This window comes from Pipra filicauda, unplaced genomic scaffold (assembly GCF_003945595.2).
Source record: "Pipra filicauda isolate LSUMZ 115617 unplaced genomic scaffold, ASM394559v2 scaffold35_size7292922_pilon, whole genome shotgun sequence".
NCBI lineage: Eukaryota > Metazoa > Chordata > Aves > Passeriformes > Pipridae > Pipra > Pipra filicauda.
The window spans coordinates 3,588,458-3,607,329 of NW_024104487.1; the positions used below are offsets into that span (position 1 = coordinate 3,588,458).

The 18,872-nt window shown below is 40.0% G+C and overlaps 1 protein-coding gene across 1 annotated transcript in view; it reads left to right on the forward strand.

The window, feature by feature from the left end:
• MAP1B (microtubule associated protein 1B) overlaps positions 1-18,872 on the forward strand; it is a 68,467-nt gene that overhangs the window by 28,895 nt on the left and 20,700 nt on the right. The window lies entirely within an intron of this gene.

Consider the following 18,872-nt stretch of genomic DNA (forward strand, 5'->3'; position numbering starts at 1 on the left):
TGAGACCCACCTGGAGTACTGCATCCTGCTCTGGGGTCCTCATCACAAGAAAGACCTGTTGGAGTGAGTCCAGAGGAGGCCACCAAGATGATTAGAGGTTTGGAGCATCTGTTGTTCTAGGAGAGGCTGAGAGAATTGGGTTTGTTCTGGAAAAGAGAAAGCTTCAGGATGACCTAATTGCAGCCTTCCAATTGCTCTTGAAGGGAGCCTTCAAGAAAGATGAAGAGGAACATTTTTTCAAGAACATGTAGTGACAGTACAAGGGGGAATGGATTCAAACTAAAAGACAGTAGGTTTAGATGAGGTATTAGGAGGAAGTTCTTTGCTGTGAGGGTGGAACAGGTTGCCCCGAGAACTTGTGGGTGCCCCATCCTTGGAGGTGTTCAAGGCCAGGCTGAATGGAGCTCCAAACAATCTGGTCTAGTGAAATGTGTCCCAGCCCATGAGAGGAGATCTGTAGTACTTCTGTTATTTTTATTGCAAATCACGTACAATAGGCATAACTGGAACAAAGATCCCTGTGTGCAGCAAGTTATAGAATGCAAGTATTTCCAAAACATTCATTAAACAACTTTACAAACAGAAATGCAAACACTAATCAGACATTGCTTTATTTGAAGTGCAGCTATGTGACAACTTTATTTACTGCACACAGAGAATTATAACAAAAACTAGCAAATATATTAGCCAGGGAGATACTAAGTAGGCAGAAAACAAAGTACTTCTGTGTGGGAATTCAGTTGTGACACACAGACTATTCTGCAAGATGAGAGAGATGTTCTGTGGACAGAACCTTGATTTTGTGTCTAGCTGAGTCACCACAGCTCCAAGGGCATCCAGACATCTACAAAGAGATGAGATGAGTCCCTGCAGGATCTGGCTATCCTTTGAACACTTTTCCCATCAAGGACTGGAAGGTAAAAGAGTAACCTTGATTCTGCCACTTTTTGCAAAGATTATATATCTAGCATTATCTCAACTCTGAAGAGGGAAAAACCGGAAACAGTCGAGAAAAGGACTAATGCCTATTTGCACTGAGAGTGCACTGAAGAACCCAGAGGTCCATTAGGAAACGAAGTACTCTTGCTATTAGTTTCCCAGCCATCAACTTAAGAGGTCTGAGGTCATAGCCACAGGATCCGTGCAGCCAATTCAAATACTAATGCTCCCTCACTGCCCTGCATCCCAGGGAATAGTTTTGGGGGATTTTTTTGCCAGAAATGTTCTGTAGTATTCAAACATGATGATACACAATCATTTGGAGGTACAGCGTGGATGACAGTGTGATTTGGAAGTAGGGGAGAATGAACAGGATTAAATGACACTTGAGCCTGTTACGCGGTGTAGGATTGAATGCTGCCTTTACAGCAGGAGTGGCCGGAGTGGTTAGTTGTGGTGAAGATGGGAGAGTTCTCTTTATGCTGCTCCCTACAGAAGATCTACCTGCTTGCAGACATGCTAGTACAGTAGGAACACCTTGCAAAAGTGCTGCCATGCTGCAGTGAAGCATATAAGCTAGGACGGTGTTTGACCATTGTTAGAGAAACATTGAATTTGAATAGTGACTTTGCAGCTTCTCTCTGACTTTCCTGCCTTTTCTATTTTCCTCCAGAATCTGGGTAACTGCCTTCAGTTCCCCCCTTATATATGACACTAGCCTCCAAAGCAGGTTTTCAAATTTTGGATCAATGTGAGTGAGAAATGACCTAAAGGACATAGCAATAGGGCTGAGATAGGTATTAATCTGTGAATTGCAAATCAAACTTCCAGGCAGGAAGTGCAGACTTCTACAGCACATGAAACATTTGGAAGAGCAGCATAAGATACTTAAGGAAGAAAAGAGGAAGACTTATTAAGCCTCAATTTCTTTTCTATTACACTATTTTTGGAATTGTATTTTAATGTATTTTAGCTGGGCTTTAATCACATAGGTGATTACCTATGAAAACTAGGTTATCACCAGCTGTAGAAGAAGTTTCCCTTTTAAATTACATTTTTTGACATATAAGTACTGTTGGTCTCACCTGAAATGATACTCAGCATTAGGGACTCTGCAATCTTACCAAGTTTTTCATTTTTCAGTACTCCAGCAGCTGAGTCAGATTAAAAAAAGGCATTGGTTTTCTCTGCAGAACTTCAATTTGTTTTGTAGTTCATTGATTCCATTGATTCTGTTTGAAATGCAAATAACGACAGAAACTATAGGCCAGCAGATGCAGCTGTGAGACAGAGCACTCACTCCAAATGTAAATGCGGCATACACAGGCACTAACCCCCCATCCTTGTGGCCTGAAGGGGTTTTGTCAGGAATAAAGCAAATGCTCCCAGGAGCTCAAGGAAGGAATGCTGAAAGGAAACCAAAAGTAGAATTTTGACCTTTGTTGCTAAAAATAAAGATTGCTAAGCTGGTCAAAGGTTTGAGCTAAGCAAATTTTAATTGAAAATGCCCTTTCAATAGAATTCACATTCTGCTAAAATGTCTTATTTTTCCTTATATAAAGGATTTTTCAGATACAAGCAAAATGTGTCAAATCTTATCTTCCTTTTGCTGCCGCCACAATTTCCAAATAGAACATGTCATAAAAATTAGTTAATTTAAAAACTCTTACCATAAAAGCATTGTTTTCTATACAGTAAGATTGTAGTAGCAACAGCTGTGGCCTGATGTGCTGATACTGCCCGTGTCCACTCCACTGGGGGACTTGCAGACAATGTCCCATACGCCTCCTTTGCCTCGTCACACCTAATACATGCTGCACTCATGGCCATGCTGCTTTCATGTTCAGTGTTGGTACTGCACGTTTATGTCAGTTCACATACTTCTCATGTGAGTTTTTGCTCCTGAAAATTACACTTTAGACAGAAAGGAGACAAGGAACAAGAGGAGAAGGGAATGAGCAGAGAAATGGTGAGATTTTTTAATTAATCAGCACAAACATGTTCAACATTTGCGATGATGGTGGTGCAAAGGAAGTGAAATTCAGTGGTGTAAAGTGGAGAGGGAACATCTTATCCTCATTGTAAGGTCAGAGAGCCAGACCCTTCCAGAGGATCTGGGTTCTTACTGCTTTCCTATTTCCTTCCCAGTCACCAGGAGGTGCAGGTAGCCAGCAGTGGATTTGGCCAAGTGAAGACAGATACTTGCAAGCCATCAGACTGTACCTCAGTGGTACAATTCATCTGAATGGTGTTCAGATCTTGGATTTACAAACAGGAAAGAGGCAAACACTGAAACTGAGTTGTTCAGAGCAAGAATTAAGATCTTTTGCGGTTCAGAAAGGTTTAGAATTTACTGCCTTACAAGCTGTAAAGATGCCCTGCAATCTGTAAATTAAATTAACCTATTGTTTAATATATTATCCTTTAACTGTAACTGTCTTAATGAGGGTTTTATTGATGAACAAATTGAATAGAAGTGTCAGGGTCTAATACTCATACCAGACACTATCTGTGCTTAGAATTTGATTGGTCTCTATCCCATGCTTTGTTGTCATCTAAATTAAAAACAAAAGCACAGGCATTGTCTCACATGCAGAGAAAAAAAGGCAAAAGAAGACTTGTTGGAAATCCAGGAATCTTGCTGAGACCTTCAGTCTGGGAAGGAATGCTAGGGAGGGGATCAGAATCATTGTTTTGAAATCTAAATCTAATTTATTCCTACCCTTTTAGTGATTACTTAAAGCACTGGAGAGCGTGGGTCTGACCTACCATTTTTTTTCTGGAAGTGGCAGGGAAGTAAATACACCTCAGCAAATCTGCCTGTCATCGCAGAGCTTGGATCCTCAAACTGGGGTGCAATCTCCCTGTGGATTCCCAGTGTGAATTATCCTGAGATAGTTCTAAGGCCCTCTCATGTCTAGGTGGTACCTGCTCTCATCAAGGGTGATCTTGATGTATTTCTAAAATCCCCATGCCTTGCAGATCAGTAAATGGGTCTTCTGTTTTTCTGCTTTAACTGAGTGTTATACAAGCAGCTTTAGGATAAGCACTGAATGTATCCAGCCGTGCAGCGATAAACATATATGTTTTTTCATTTCAACTCTCATAGCTATATGCACCTCTTACTCCATATATAAACTTCTTTATGGAAATATATAATCTCTTACCCCATGCCTACCAACAGTTGTATTCAGTTTTAACTCTAGTGTTCATAAAAAATGAATGAAATTTTGCCCAATGACCTATTAAAAATTGAGTAGTAGCATATGGGATTTAGTCACGCTGCTAGGCTTATGTGGGGAAAGCCACTGTAAAGCAACAGCTCTTTTTATAATCACCAGGGATTTATTTTTTCCAGGTGTTTAAAAATCAGCTGTTTCAGTGACCATTCTTTTTCAAATCAGGAAGGAACAGGGTCTCTGGGTTGGCTGAAGTTTTCATCGGTCTAAGTAGGACTGTATACCAATGAAGAAAGGGGGATATGGAGCACATCCTGTGGCACTGTGTGAGCTAGAAGTTGAATGAAAGTCCTTTTCTGTATCAGCTGGGGGTAAAAAACCCAAAACCAAAAACCTGTGCACTGACTGTACTTTGAAGAAGAGGTGTTCAGAAATTACCTTTAAGGTAAGAAATGCAGGCAATAGAGAACGCTCTTTTTCTTAGGAGAACACTGTGAAATCTCACTCTTTGTGCAAAGGTGATATTTCCTTGCTTCCTGCCACTTGTACAGTCCTAGTGCATACTGTTCACTGTAAGACAGGTATGGCTTCAGGCACATTCATTCTGAATTTGTACAGCACTTGACTGCCCTAATGCTACTTTTAGACTTGACTTCCTTCATTTACCCTGTACACATCTGTTCTTAGAAAACAAGCAATGTTACACCATCGTATCTGAATCAGGAAGTGGGTTGGCTCTCTTTAAAAATCTGAGTAGTTCTAGACCCCTTAATTTAAACAGAACCTTTAGATCTCTAGGATCCACCCTGTATTGCTCAAGAGCTACCGCTTAAATAAATTCTCAGTGTTGTCATGAAATCCTTAAATGGAATATGGATACAAGACATCTTTTAAAACATATGAAATGAAAGTACTGTATTTTAATTACGGTTCTCATTCCTGTATGTTTGTATTAACACATCAGCTCTATTAAAAATATTCTCACAACACATCTGTAGATTTTAGTTTTGACATTTAAAATGTGTCATTTTAGCAATCCATTGCTGGAGGCTACTTGGTGTCAATTGCCAGAAGTAATTAGAAAACCAAAATTTGTTTAAAAGGTTGATGATGACCATTCTTTGTGCATTTACCCTAAAGCATCCGAAGAGGATGCAAGCCAGCAAAATTACTTGTAATACAGAGCCTAGTGTTTCTTTTTTTAAGTTGTCTAGATTTCAGAAGCAGGGGTTGCCAGGGGTAATTTTTTTTCACAGCATGATGTGTCATCTGTACGATGAAACCAGCTTTAATTATTCAGTTGGTGCCTACAAACAGTTGCTTAGTGATTGTGTCCTTTCTGTTCAAATGTGAAGTGAAGCTCATTTGTGTGCTAGGTCGCTAGCTGTTTTGAGTCAGCATGACCCTGCTGATTTAATTGGTATGCACTAAGAAAGCCTAATTAAAAATACCTTTGTACATTTAATGCTTATCTTTCATAATACTTACATAGACAAGACAATGCTGACCAATAAAAGAAACATCTCGTATGATTTTCATTGTACTAGTTTCTCTTTGATGGATGTCTTTATTTTCACTGATGGCTGTCCTGAAGACTACTTAAAATCAGTCCTGCAGCAATTTTACATTTGGAAATTACTTGGTGAAGCCAATCAAATGATAACTCAAGAAGACTAGCTAGTGTGAAGATTGCACTGAAAAGCATCACGATATGTTCATTCCCAATGAAACATCTTTACTTTTTAAGGATTTGTGTCGTGCAAAATTACTTTTAAAAGCTCTATCATTTACTTGAAAATATTCAAGCTGAAAATAAAAACCACATGTTGTTCTCAGTGGGAGAGAAAGTCTCAGGAGAATAGATCCATAGCAGCTTACAGATTAGTCTCCCAAGCAGACCCTGATCTGTGCATGTGTTGTTGAAGCAGATTTCTAGTTACGGGGCACCAGGTGGTCACCTATGGTTGATTGAAGAAGCAAACACTGCCACAAATGCTATTAGTAGTGTGTAATGAGATTAACTCCCCATAGTACTTGCAATATCCTTGAGGTTTTTTCCCTAAAGCAGCAGAGGGCTGACACTGCCCCTTAAACAATGAAGTTTAATCTTTTATTGTTGTATGCGCATAACTCTCATTGGTATTAATAGGAGTTAAGCATGCACAAAAAGTGAAGAATAGACCTTGAAGTTTAAGCAATCATAGTATGCTAAAGGTTTCCAACAATTTCACAAAGGACCAGACCAAAATTTTATTATTCCCACTAAGTATTTTCAGAGATTTGTATGCTTGAGGCTTAAAGGGTCTTTAGGGGGTTCCGAAATAACAATGAAGATTTAGTAAAAGGTAAGAATACTTAGCTGCAAGAGACAGAATCTGAGGCAGAGCTCATATTTAATAAAACGTTTTGTGTTCTGTGACAGGGTGAGCTTTTGCTTTCTTTCATTTTAAAGTAAATAGTTTTGATACGTACTGAGCATGTCAGCTTTCTAGGAGTTTGGTGGGTATTTATCCAGTTAGAGATGCTCCACAGCAGTTTTTGCATATGCAGGAGTAAACTGTTTCACTAGGTGTGAGTTCTGCACCCTCCTGTAAAAGCTTGCTGTGGCTGCATAAAGCAGAAAGGATTCTCCCAGTATGAGTCTGCAAGAGTAGTCCTCTGCTCCTCAGCTCAGAGGCTGCCTGAACTATTTCTAGGGGCACGTGGTTCTTCCTAAAAAGACGACGACTTAACAACTCGAGTACTTGAAGATTAAAATAGGTGTTTTCAGAACTAGATCTGTTCCTTGCTGATTTTTCTTTACAGAAGGTGATGCGGTGAGAGGGTACAGGGCCAGTAAAGAAATTAAATAATCCAAGCTAGACTCTTGACTGACATCTAAAGTCTGCTCACTTTGTCATTCAGAAGGCGAATTTTTGCTTTTTGTCACACTTGCTGGTTCATTGTTTTCTGCTTTTTCTTGTACCAGCAGATATGAGCTATCACTGTTTGTTTTTCATATTGTACTTTTTGTTACTACAGTTTCAACCACTGATAAGGATAATTGCTTTGTGAAATTTTAGAGTTTAGGTATTAAAAGACATTGCCTTTGCAAGATAATATTTGGATATGGGTTTGTATTTCCTGAAAATACTTGCTGTTTTTTCCCTCCCTCCCTGTTTGTGATTTTCTAATTACAGGATAGTGTTGACTATTTCAGTCTTACGATATAGTACAATTGGTTGTACTTATGCACATCATCAGAAAATTAAAGGCCAAAGACTGGAGGGACTACTTATGGCTTGTTTTAATTACAGAAATGAAACCCAAAAGAGTGTTCCTTTTGGTGTGCCTTCTCATTTTCTTCTTTGTAAAACCTGGAATTAATTAATAGTACTTGCCTGTATTCTATGCAGAGGCAATTGATTTCATATTACATTTGCGATTTATATAAAATCATCACAGTGGAGAACTGCACACATCCAGTAAAGAATCGAAGGATGAAGGTGGTTTGAGGCTTTTAAGTGAGTCTTTTTCTTGGCAGAGCAAGGTCTCTGCCTTGGGGTAGAACAGTTGCTCTGCTCTTTCAGACAAGGAAAATGGTTGCTGCTAGAAAGGGACAGCGAATTCACATCCAGAAATTGATTAGCAACACTGCTTATATGTAAAAGCAGAATAAAAGCTTTGGGCAAGTTGTGCTGTGGAGCTGGGAAGCCGGATGGTTGCCAGGGGAAAAGCTTAAACCTGCTTCTCATTAAAGGCTTATAAACAGAGCATCTTGTTATGTTTTGTAGCGTTTGCAGAGGCTCAGCGATATTCCACAGCTGGTAATTAGTTGATAGTAATAATACATTCAGCAGAAAACAAGTTTCTAAAATGCACAAAAGTAAGCCCAGGTATTAAAAAATATAACTTTTCCACTGTAATTCAGCTATGATGATTATGTGATTTGTTCAGGAAATAGCAATAAAGCTGTGATGTTACCTGAGAAAGAAGAACTTCACAGTTCTTCAAAGAGCACCACTAGGTAAATTTGTTGAGATATTTTGGCAAAAAACATGGGGGTTTTCTTGTACATTATAAACATTACAGTACAAGTATCAAGGGTAGGTTATGAACTGTGGAATTTTTTACCCAAGAAAATTTACTGATTGCCAGACTGTAGGAAGATTCAACCATAAATAATTTTATATACTGCAAAATGAAGTGTCTGATCTGTAGTGCCAGCCTCCCTGCAACAGCCTTAGTGCTTGTAAACAGATCTGTCATTCATTAATCATAGGCTGCCAAAGGAGAGGAAATGCTTTCTGATTTGAATTAGAAGGATGGATAGAAATTATAGCTAAACTGAGAAACTTTAATAAATACGTGGCAAAGAAAATGTGCTCTAGGGAAAGAATGGATTCCCTATGTGTGAAGCCCTTATAGGTTGTATTGACTTGTCAGACTTTCAACAAGGATGGCAGATGAACTTAAAACTCAGTTGCATACACAGTAATGACACCAAGACCAGAAATATCCTCCAGAGGATTCTAATTGGAGCTGTTGGGTTTGGCTTCAGCTGCCATAACAATGAAAGCCCATTAGTAAGAAGGCTGTGGCAATTTAGAAACAGTAACAGAAACCTTCTGAAGTGATCAAAATTTACATACTTCTCTCTAAAGAGAAATAGCAGACTGAAAACATATTCAGGTAGAGATGTCTGTAAAGAGGAAAGGCAGACTTGAATTATTTTTTTTCTGAAATATTCATTTCAATATTTATCCCTTCACTAAACATTTTAAATTTACATCAGCTTTTCTCTGATGCTGCTGTGCTCCATTTTCCTTATGAAAGGTGGGAGTTGCAGTGAAGTGCAACGAAGCATCTGCAGAGCGTGCTGCAGAGAAGAGGAAAAGATTCTCAGCAAGCTTCCCTTCTCTGGCCATCGGGATGGTGGGGGCAGAACGGCACAGCCAGGCACTGCAGCACAGGGAGGGAAAATAAAAGGATGTAAAAAAAGAGGTTTTAGCAATAGCAACATTTGAAAGGAAGTAAAATAAATTTAACTGAGGTTGTTGGGTATTTTTTGAAATACAGGAAGGATCTTGACTATTTGGTTAAATACCACTAAGGAGAAACATAGTGCTGATGTTCCCTATCTTGTTTTTAACAGTAGATATTTATAATCAGAGAACCTTTTCCATTCCTCATTGAGCTCATTGAGCTCAGTGACAATTTTCCTATGGAGTACATTTAGATTTGAGTTAGATGCTGTGCTAAATATTGGATCGGCACAATTATATTTTGTTTTAAAAAGTAATTAAAGTAAATCTGATGGTTGGGGTTTTTTTCCCCCCTAAAATCAGCCCTTGCAAAAAGTGCCAACCATGTTGGATTCACAAATTTGCTTAGCATCTTTAACAGTCCAGTAAATGGTTTTGTTTGTAATATGAATATATCAGTTACTTGATATAATAAAAAACATTTAAGCTTCTAACCAGTCCTGTGACTTACAATATATAGTGTGTTCAATAAACAGTGAAGTATGAGGTAATATGCCCCAGAGGTATTGAGAAATAAGTAGCAATTTTTTCCAAATAAGATTTTATTTGGCTATTTGACAGTTGGGATATGAGAGATTGCTTTTCTGAATAACTGAGAAAATTTAAATTATCACATTGCAGGAAGTATTCTAAATAAATTATAGTGGGAAGGGGTCTGTTCTGCTCAGGATTATTTTAGTTTCTGGGTCCAAGATATTTTCCAGAGGTAAAAGAAGAAATTTCCTTTTTTCTAGACAGAGGTTGTATGTGGGAGAGGTCTGATATTGCGCAACTCTGCTTCTCTCCCTGGTTAGTAACACTCCCAAATGCAGTCTCAGATGAGGACTTTTATTGACCTTCAGTACTGATGAGTCAGCTCTGCATCACTGCAGTCTCCCATTGTGGTGTGTGTTGGCTGCCAGTTTCTACGCAGTACCACGGCAATGTGCTCTGCTGCTGAAAACTAAATCTCCAGGCTCACAAATTATTTCTACAGTGCATCCTAGAGCATCGCCATTTTCTTCGTGATTAAGATTTAAGCATAGGAGAGAGATTAATGAGAGAGATTAATGAAAGACAATGAAAGGATTACAGTTTAAAAAATAGGGCTGACTGTGGTACACATACAACTTCCTTGCTCTGAAGAGCTTTTTAAGATCATTACTTGTAATGGAGATGTGTAACTCAAGACAACTGCTTACAGAGAACCTCACATTTACCTACCTGTCTGCCCTCAAGTTTATGACATACAAAATCTAAGAGAGGAAAAGATAAAGTTGTTTGGGTCTTGCCTAGATAGTCCCAGACAAATTTCTGAGAAATTTCTGTTGGCATTGGTTTCTCTTTTTCTTGCCATTTGAAGGTCTGCAGTGATAATATTGTTATTGTTAGATAATATTGATAACAGTCAGGCAAGTGGTTTGTGGAAGAATTTCAGCTCTGGGAAATAGCTAAAGATGACTTAGGGAGTGCCTCAAAAAATAATTCATTATGCATAGCTTAGCTTTTTAAGTATTTTCTAAAACACAAGATAGTGATGTACTTGCAGAACCAAAAGGATTGTGTGGCTACAGCACTCTGGTTGGCTTCTAAAGATTCATGTTTCTGTTTCCATATGACCTTGGAAATTCTTTCCCTATCTGTATTTTATGGGGTCAAAATACTTTCACACCTATCAGACATGTTCTAAAGATAAAATTAATTGTGAAAGAGTTCACAGCGTCTATAGTGTTTTAATCTACAAAATCAATATGTGGAGATAATCCCAAACAAGATTAAGATACCCATTTCAGAAAGCCACTTTGAACTGAGAATATTTTGGAGGAAGATCCTAAGTTTTAATTATATGGAGTATAAGTGCTATATATTGCCTTGAAAATAATTGAAAATATAATTCATATTAAAAGGATCTAAGGGTAAACTAGTTGATGAATGCAGCAGTCTTTTAGCCGTCTCTGTTTCAAGGTTGGAAGGGTGATTCATGAGGAAGAAAGCTCATGTCAGACACTTGGGTTGGAAACAGGTGTCTTCTCGAAGCTACACTGACTACAGCCATGCTGTTGAACAGGGCAGTTCTCATGACTAGGGACATTGCATGGCCCCCTAGTAAACAGACATTACTCTTCCCTCACTTTCTGCCCAGATGTTAAACTGCTCAGCTATCTAAACACTCCTATTCCACCCCCCCACCCCCCTATAATTACAGGAGATAGTTTCTTGGAGTGGGATCATACAGCTGCACTTCTGTGTCTGGAAAGCATTCCAGCTGTGCCAGTTCAGATTTATGTCCTTTGCTTTCCATTCTCTCACTGAAATCACAGTGCTGCTAAACGGTGGTGGACAAGGCTTCTGGGATTTAAATTTTACCCACCATATGGGTTGTAAATGACACAGATCAATGGAAGAACAGAAATGGCAGAGTTTGGAGACAGCTGTGCCTGACCATGGCATCAAATGAGAATGCTGACTGACTACTGGATATAACTTTTTCTTAAACAAAGTCAAGGGTGAACCCATTTATTGGGAGCATTGGATTCCACTACCGTTACAAGTTCAGTATATAAGCAGGAGATGTAATCTTTTTTTCTTTGACTGATTTTATTGGGGTCTTCAGCAGTCTTTGGTTTTAAATTTCACTTCTGTCCAGAGCCTCAGTGAAATCAATAATGAAATCACTAGGGTACTTGGTTCAGTTTTTGTAGCATACTCCCTTTCTTGGGAGATAAACCAGTTTTAGTTTACTTTATATTATATAAGCTTTTCTTGTTCTTGTACTTTAGACTGATTTGCTTCAACTTTTTCTTCAGAGTTCCTTTTTGATTTTAATGTTTTAGCAGTCCTTCAAAAGCTCTGAAATTGTAAAATAGCAAGAATGTGAAAAATACAATTTTCTGAAGGTGAGAAATTGGAGTTGAAAGTAATAAATTGCCCTGACAGGAACAGATGTTAGTGAAAGGCCAGCAGTTTGCTTCCACTTGATAAATAGCTGTATTTTGACAGCAAATTAGATGTCACACAAAGTTGGCAAACATGCAAGAAATCAATATTTAGTGTGAAAAGATAATACAAATAGTCTATTGATGAACGGGGTGTGTAAAAAGAAGCTATAATGCCTTGAATTTACTTCAGGATATTTCAGTGGGAATGGTCGCAGAGCAGTGAGGTCCCCTGCAATCACAGAATCACAGAATATGCAGAGTTGGAAGAGACCCACAAGGATCATTGAGTTCAACCCTTAGCGCTGCACAGGACCATCCCCAAGAGGCACACAAGATGCCTGAGAGAATCGTCCAACCGCTCCCTGAACTCTCTCAGGCTTGGTGCTATGACCACTTCCTTGAGGAATCTGTTCCACCACCCAGCCACCTTTGGGGTGAAGAACCTCTTCCTGATATCCAACCTAAACCTTCCCTGACTGTCACTGTTAAAGTCGGGACAGGCAGAGTGACATAGAATCTTCTTTCAAAGCAGGGACAGGATTACAAGAAGGCTGTAATCACTTTATTGCAACAGGTTGCAAACATACTTTTCACACATCACACATGTTAACTTTCTATTGGTGCCTTCATACATCAGGTCATACACATGTTATCCTGCTATTGGTACACATAGATCAGGCCACACACATGTCACTTTCTATTGGTATACATACATCAGGCCATCCACATGTCAACCTGCTATTGGTACTTTCGTGTATACACACACCAGGATTGGTTGCAAACTAGTAAACACAGTTTTTGCCGAGTCATCCTGACTTGCAGAAAAGTACAGGAAGTCCATTTCTGTCTTCCATCTTCTTCCTTTCTGAAAGTTGCCCACATTCCTCTGCATGCTGTGTTCTCCTCCTTTCAGGGGTATACTGTAATCCGGTTTATGTCCACTGCTTCATCGATAAATGCCAGGCTGCTGACAGGCTTGCTGTCAACCCCGACACCTGACAGAATTTCAGGCCATTCCCTTGGGCCCTTTCACTGGCCACCAGAGAGAAGAGATCAGTGCCTGCCCCTCCTCTTCCCCTCACGAGGAAGTTGTCGACTGCAATGAGGTCTCCCCTCAGTCTCCTCTTCTCCAGGCTGAACACACCAAGTGACCTCAGCTGCTTCGCAGACAGGTTCCCCTCGAGGCCCTTCACCATCCTATTTACCCTCCTTTGGACACTCTCTAATGGCTTAATGTCTTTCTTATATTATAGTGCCCAAAACTCCACACAATATTCAAGGTGAGGCTGCCCCAGTGCAAAGCAGAGTGGGACAGTCACCTCCACTTGTAGTTCTTGCAGCAGCTCCTAGCTCAGCTCAGTTCTTAAGTCTGCAAGTACTAAAGTTTGAGGCAGAAAATATGAGTTATGAGAATTAGTGCAAACAGGTCAGCTTGCTTTCCCTCACTGCTGTTAAGAGTCCTGAGCAAGGATTGGTGAACTGACTTCATGTACAGTAGCTGGAGGCAGAATCTTGCAGTCACTGTTCAGACTGCACAATCATCTTCTGTCTAGCCTTCCACTTTCAGGGCTCTATTATTACCTGGAGGTATACATTTAAATGAGATCTGACAGATAAGGACTTACCCAAGAACAAAAATGAAATTATAGGCAATTAGACTTATTAAATAAATGTGAGCTTAAAAATCAAAAAATACAGTATGCTGCAGGACCGTGCCTCTCAGAACTTGTAGTTAATAGATCGTTGAAAGTCAAATGTGGGTTGAAAAAACGTTTAACTATCACCAGGCTGCAGCTGAACCATGTGAAACTTGAATATGAATTACATTTACTGGGTAGAGGTAGAAAATAAAACAAGGTTTTATGCTTTCTGGAGAGTCACAACACAGTTTAGTATTCCAGCTGATCAGATGCAAGAAAGATTAACTTAACTTTGCAAAGACGAAGCGTAGTTCTCTATAAAAAGCATGTAACATTAGATACAAATCTGAACTAACCATTGTGTCCACAGCAAGCAGATTTAAACGATGGCAAGGAGAACAGTCACTCTTTGCAGTAAGCGTCATTCTTCCAAGTCCATGTCACCATCAGAGAGCTCAGCAATGTTAGTAGACCTGACTTTTTGTTCACAGCTGTCACACCAAGTTGTCATCCTAGCAGGTATATGGATTTTATTTTCACATAGAAATGTGTAAAGTATTCTGATATTCACACACATATAGGAGTTCTTGTTGGAAAAAAATTACTATGCTGTCCTTGCAGGCATCTTAAATTTAAGAAGCCTTTGGGCTGAATTGAGCCCTGGAGGCAGTGAATCTATATTCTCTGGCATAAATGAATTTACGCCTGTGTTATGCACTCCCCATCGTGTCAGCTAATTACAAGGCTGACTGATTACTCTCCGCAGCCACTGGCATCACCTGCAGGGCTTTCAGACCGTTCCTGGAAGGGGTTTTCTGAAGTCCTGTTCTCGTAGTACAGTGCCTGGGCATTATACAGGATGTATTTCTCCATCAAGTCTGCAAATCATTTTCTTCTTACTTGCAGATACAGAACTCCAGATTTTTACAATGTCAGAATTTCCTTCAGTGACTCTAAAACCCACTCCCTTGCTTAATGCTGTGTGCTTACCTATTTCTCCAGCTTGCGGTTTAGTTCAGCAGGAAACTTAGCATGCTTTGGTGGCCCTGTCTCAACAAAGAAGGTGGAGATGATGGAGTGTTCCATATAATTTACACAAGATTTCTTCAGATAATTAATAATCTGCTGTAAAAGGGGATCTTGATCCTTTCTCTTTGGTCTGGAATTTTTTGTTGCAATGTAGTGCCTCCAGGCTGATAGTGTGGGTGTCTGGGGGTTGGTCACAATTACAACATTATTGACAATTTATACCCACAGATCTTTGTATTGAAAAGGAAAAATAGACTTATTCAGTTAGTATAAGACATAGTAACCTTCAGATGGCCAGTCATTCGGACTCTGAGTACTCTGCTGATAATATAGAACAACCACGATGAACAGAATGTTAACACATCTGGTTTTGGAGGACAAATTTGATGTCCTAGAAATAGAAGATGAAACAGTGAGCAGTTTAAAATTATTTGATTTATGAGTTATTGGATTACTGTTTGCTAGGCAAAAAGCTTCTTTTTTCCAAAGGAGTTTATTGCTTTAAATGTATCATGTGCAAGGGATATTATAACCTTCCAATAACCTTCATCTGACCTGGTAAATTTGAAAAAAGATTTTACTTGAGATGATTCTTGAACATCAGTTATTGCTTCCCAGCGTAGTGATTGACAAGCCCCAGTACTATCTTTCAGAGGCTTAGCAGCCCAAAGATCATGCTCCATATGACCTCTTGTTCAGTGGTGAAGACCTTTGTTGTATTCTGTAGGCTATTTATTACTTCTGTTTTTGCTGAAGGTGTATTTTCTTCTACCAATTTAATTGAATGTAAAAGAATGTCTGATTTGCACATGCCTTGACCTTTAGCTCAGGGGTGCACAGAAATGCAGTGTAAAACCCCTCCTCTCTTCTCCCACTTCTCTTCCAAGCCACCTATGCACTAATAACTACAAAACCATTTAGTTAATAATATTTTTCAGTCATCCAGCTCTTGCTTACCATGAATGTAAAGGCAAAAAAGACAAAAGCTTTGAAGGTGATACTACACATGGACATCAATAAACAAGGTATTGTCCTGAATAGGAATTAAAATACACCAAGCTTTTTCTGCCATCTATACCTAGAAATGTGGGAAAAGTTTACGTGTTTCTGCTCTCAAACGCAGCATTGCCCTATTGGGAAAATGTCTTTTCTTCAGTGAGTGTATTTGTCTGCTAAAAGTGTCTTCTCAGACTTTAAAAAAGAACTCCAGGAATGGATATTTTATGGTTCATTTTGGAGGATTTTTCTCCCCTCAGTGTTCTCTCCTCACTGTCCTCCACAAGACGGAGGCAGCTGGGGGGACTGCATATTGGAGTTACTTAGAGGTGCAGAACACTGGAAGTTTCTAGCTGCAGACAGTTCATTGCTTATTCATGGCTTGTGGGAAGTTTCATTAGCCAACCTTGCAGGCTGTACCATCCATCTGTTAATACCACCCAACACGGTGACTGATGTAACACAGCAGCTAGTGACACAGCAGTCATGTATTCTGGTGGTGAAATAATGCTTTCAAGTTCTTTACAGTGAAAAACAAGAGATGTTTAAAGTTGCCAAAGAGATGTGTTTGAATGCCAGCTCAGGTGTCAAACAGTTACCATCTTCAGAGAGAAGGAATACCTTCACCCCTTCTGCCAAGAATCACTGCAGGAGAGATTTACCTCCTTCCTCTGCGTTTACTTTGTGTGGGAATAGCATTGATGGGGAGTGAGTGTTGAGGTTCACCTGGAGTGGCAGGAGAAGCTGATGGGAACCCCTCTGTTCAGTAACTTGTTGCCTACAGCATGCAAATCCATGGGCTGAGGCGGCACAGGCATGCCCAGTAAAAGTGTGTCAGTAGTGATTCTTGGTTAAACAAGACCTGAAAGAGGGTTTGGTTTCTTTCCCTTGCCATTCATTTGCATTTTGTGTTTGCACGAATTTAACGTAGTGAAAAATGGGCCTCATGTTCACGCTGCTTAACTGGCCTGAAAAGGTCAACTGTGTAAGTTAAGAATTCTGTTCAGTCACTTCTAGGAAGTATTACTGACACCATTCCCATCTCAATAATCCTAAAATGAAATTGCATTGATATTTGGCTGAGTAGGAGAGCAATAGCATCCTATGGCTATAGGAAATGGGATGATGCATGCAGAAGTCACCCTTTAACCAATTGTCACTTGCTGTTTACTTCTCTCCTGGTTCTGAATCAAACAACTGCCAAGACTCTTTACTCATATAGGGTATTAATTGGAAGCTTTACTTAATAAAATCAAAAGATGATTTCTTCCAAACATAAATAATATTTATATATGAAAGATATAAAGCCCCAAAGATGGGGCTTTGACTTGCTTCCCAGAAACTATAAGCAGGTAAAATCTCTCCACTTAACCACTTCCGGGCGACCTGAAAGTTCCTTCCTTTCCTCCTGTGTCTCATCACAAAAATGATCTATCACGTGCACAGAGAGGGGCTGCAAAAATCTAGTAGAGTTAAAGCAATCCCAGATCTTCGACCTAAGTCTCAGATTCTCCCACTCCATCTGTAATTTAGTAAGTTGCAGTCTCTTGCCAATTTGTGACATGCTCTTGCTGAGCTTTCTGCTCCCACGCTGTGATAATTAATTTCTGTCTGATAAAACTGTTCCCGTGGGAGACTTTCCTTCATTCCAGCTGAGCATCTCAGGGTATCAACCTGGGCAGAAAGCCTGTGTTGTTCTTACAAAATTGCAAATAGTTTTAAGAAGTCTTTTTCTTTTTTTTTTTACTTCCCAAGCAGGGACATGGGACCATGTTACCAATATCAGCAAATAGCTGCAAACTTCCCAGGTGTTCTGTGGGATGGGAGCCCTTGTAGTGACTCACTCCGTGCCAGTGCTGGGTCCCCACCCTGTATGGTAAGCAGTAACACATGTTGATGCCAAGGAGTTGAAAAGGGAGACAGTCACGCATACATCTCTGAACAGGCACTGTGTACATGGTGCAGACCAACAGGGTTGCCTCTGGAAATCAGTCTCAAGGCCCATGAACCCACACAAGCACTAAAGCTGGGTGTCTGGCCCATGGGAACATAGGATGTAAGTAACCACCACTGGTGTTGGTCAGCAGAAGTTGTAACTGCTCAGGTCAAATCCCTTCCAGCTACAGATACCTGACCTGGAGCAGCTTCAGTTAAATCCAAAGTGTGTTCTTTGAGTCAGGTGGACACTGTGCATCTTTGTCTAACTTAGCATGTGGCTAATTGCATTTCTTTTCTACCTGTGTTTAATGTGTTAATGTCTAATGATATATCAGTCTTAGTCTGGCCTGAAGCAAAGTATGTGCTCAGTGTCACCAACTATTAAGCAAGAAATTTCTGTGTCAGCTAAAGGGTGATGATTCAATAAACTAGATTCAATAAACTCCACCTAATATCTTAATTTAAGGGAAATCTGAAGAACAACTGAAATATCAGACCATAGAGCATCTTATGAAGGAGCCTGCAGTAGCAGAGCCATCTGGATGTGCATTCCTGTTAAACAGGAAGCAAAGCTATAAAAATTAATTGAATTGCAAAGGGTAATGCCAGAACTGGATGTTCCTGAGAGAAAGAGACCTGCCCTCCTCCCCTTTTGTAATATATAGTCTGTCTCCTTCTTTTGAGGAACTATAGCAAAAAGGAAATAAGAAAACTAGGTTTCTTTAAACTAATTAGTCTGAGTCTCTAGGCACTGTCATGCACAAGAGAATAGAGTACAACCCCATCTCACATTTTACTTGAAAACACTCTGGGTTTTTTTCTCTTTTCCTTCACTTACTGCCATTTGATTGTAAACTTGCATGCTTATAAATGTAGAGATTCTCCAGAGCGACAGCGACAGACTCAGCACAGTGGGAGCTCGGAGGGCAAGGAGGAGGAAGGCAGGAGGGGTGCAGGCAGGTCAGCGAGGAGGCGGGCATCACTGGGATGGGTAGAGTTCGCGGCAGCAGGGTTGAGTCTGCTAGGGGCTGGGGCGGGGGCAGCACTGAGCCTGCCCGAGCCGGGGGCAGTGTGGGAATGGCTGTCTGCCCATCCTCTCAGACGATGCCCTCAGGCTTGCAGAGCTCCTTTCAGCCTGACTATCCTCAGCCTCGTTAATTTACATCTCTTGACAGGGGAGTTTTTCTAAGTTGGCAGATAAGTAGCTTA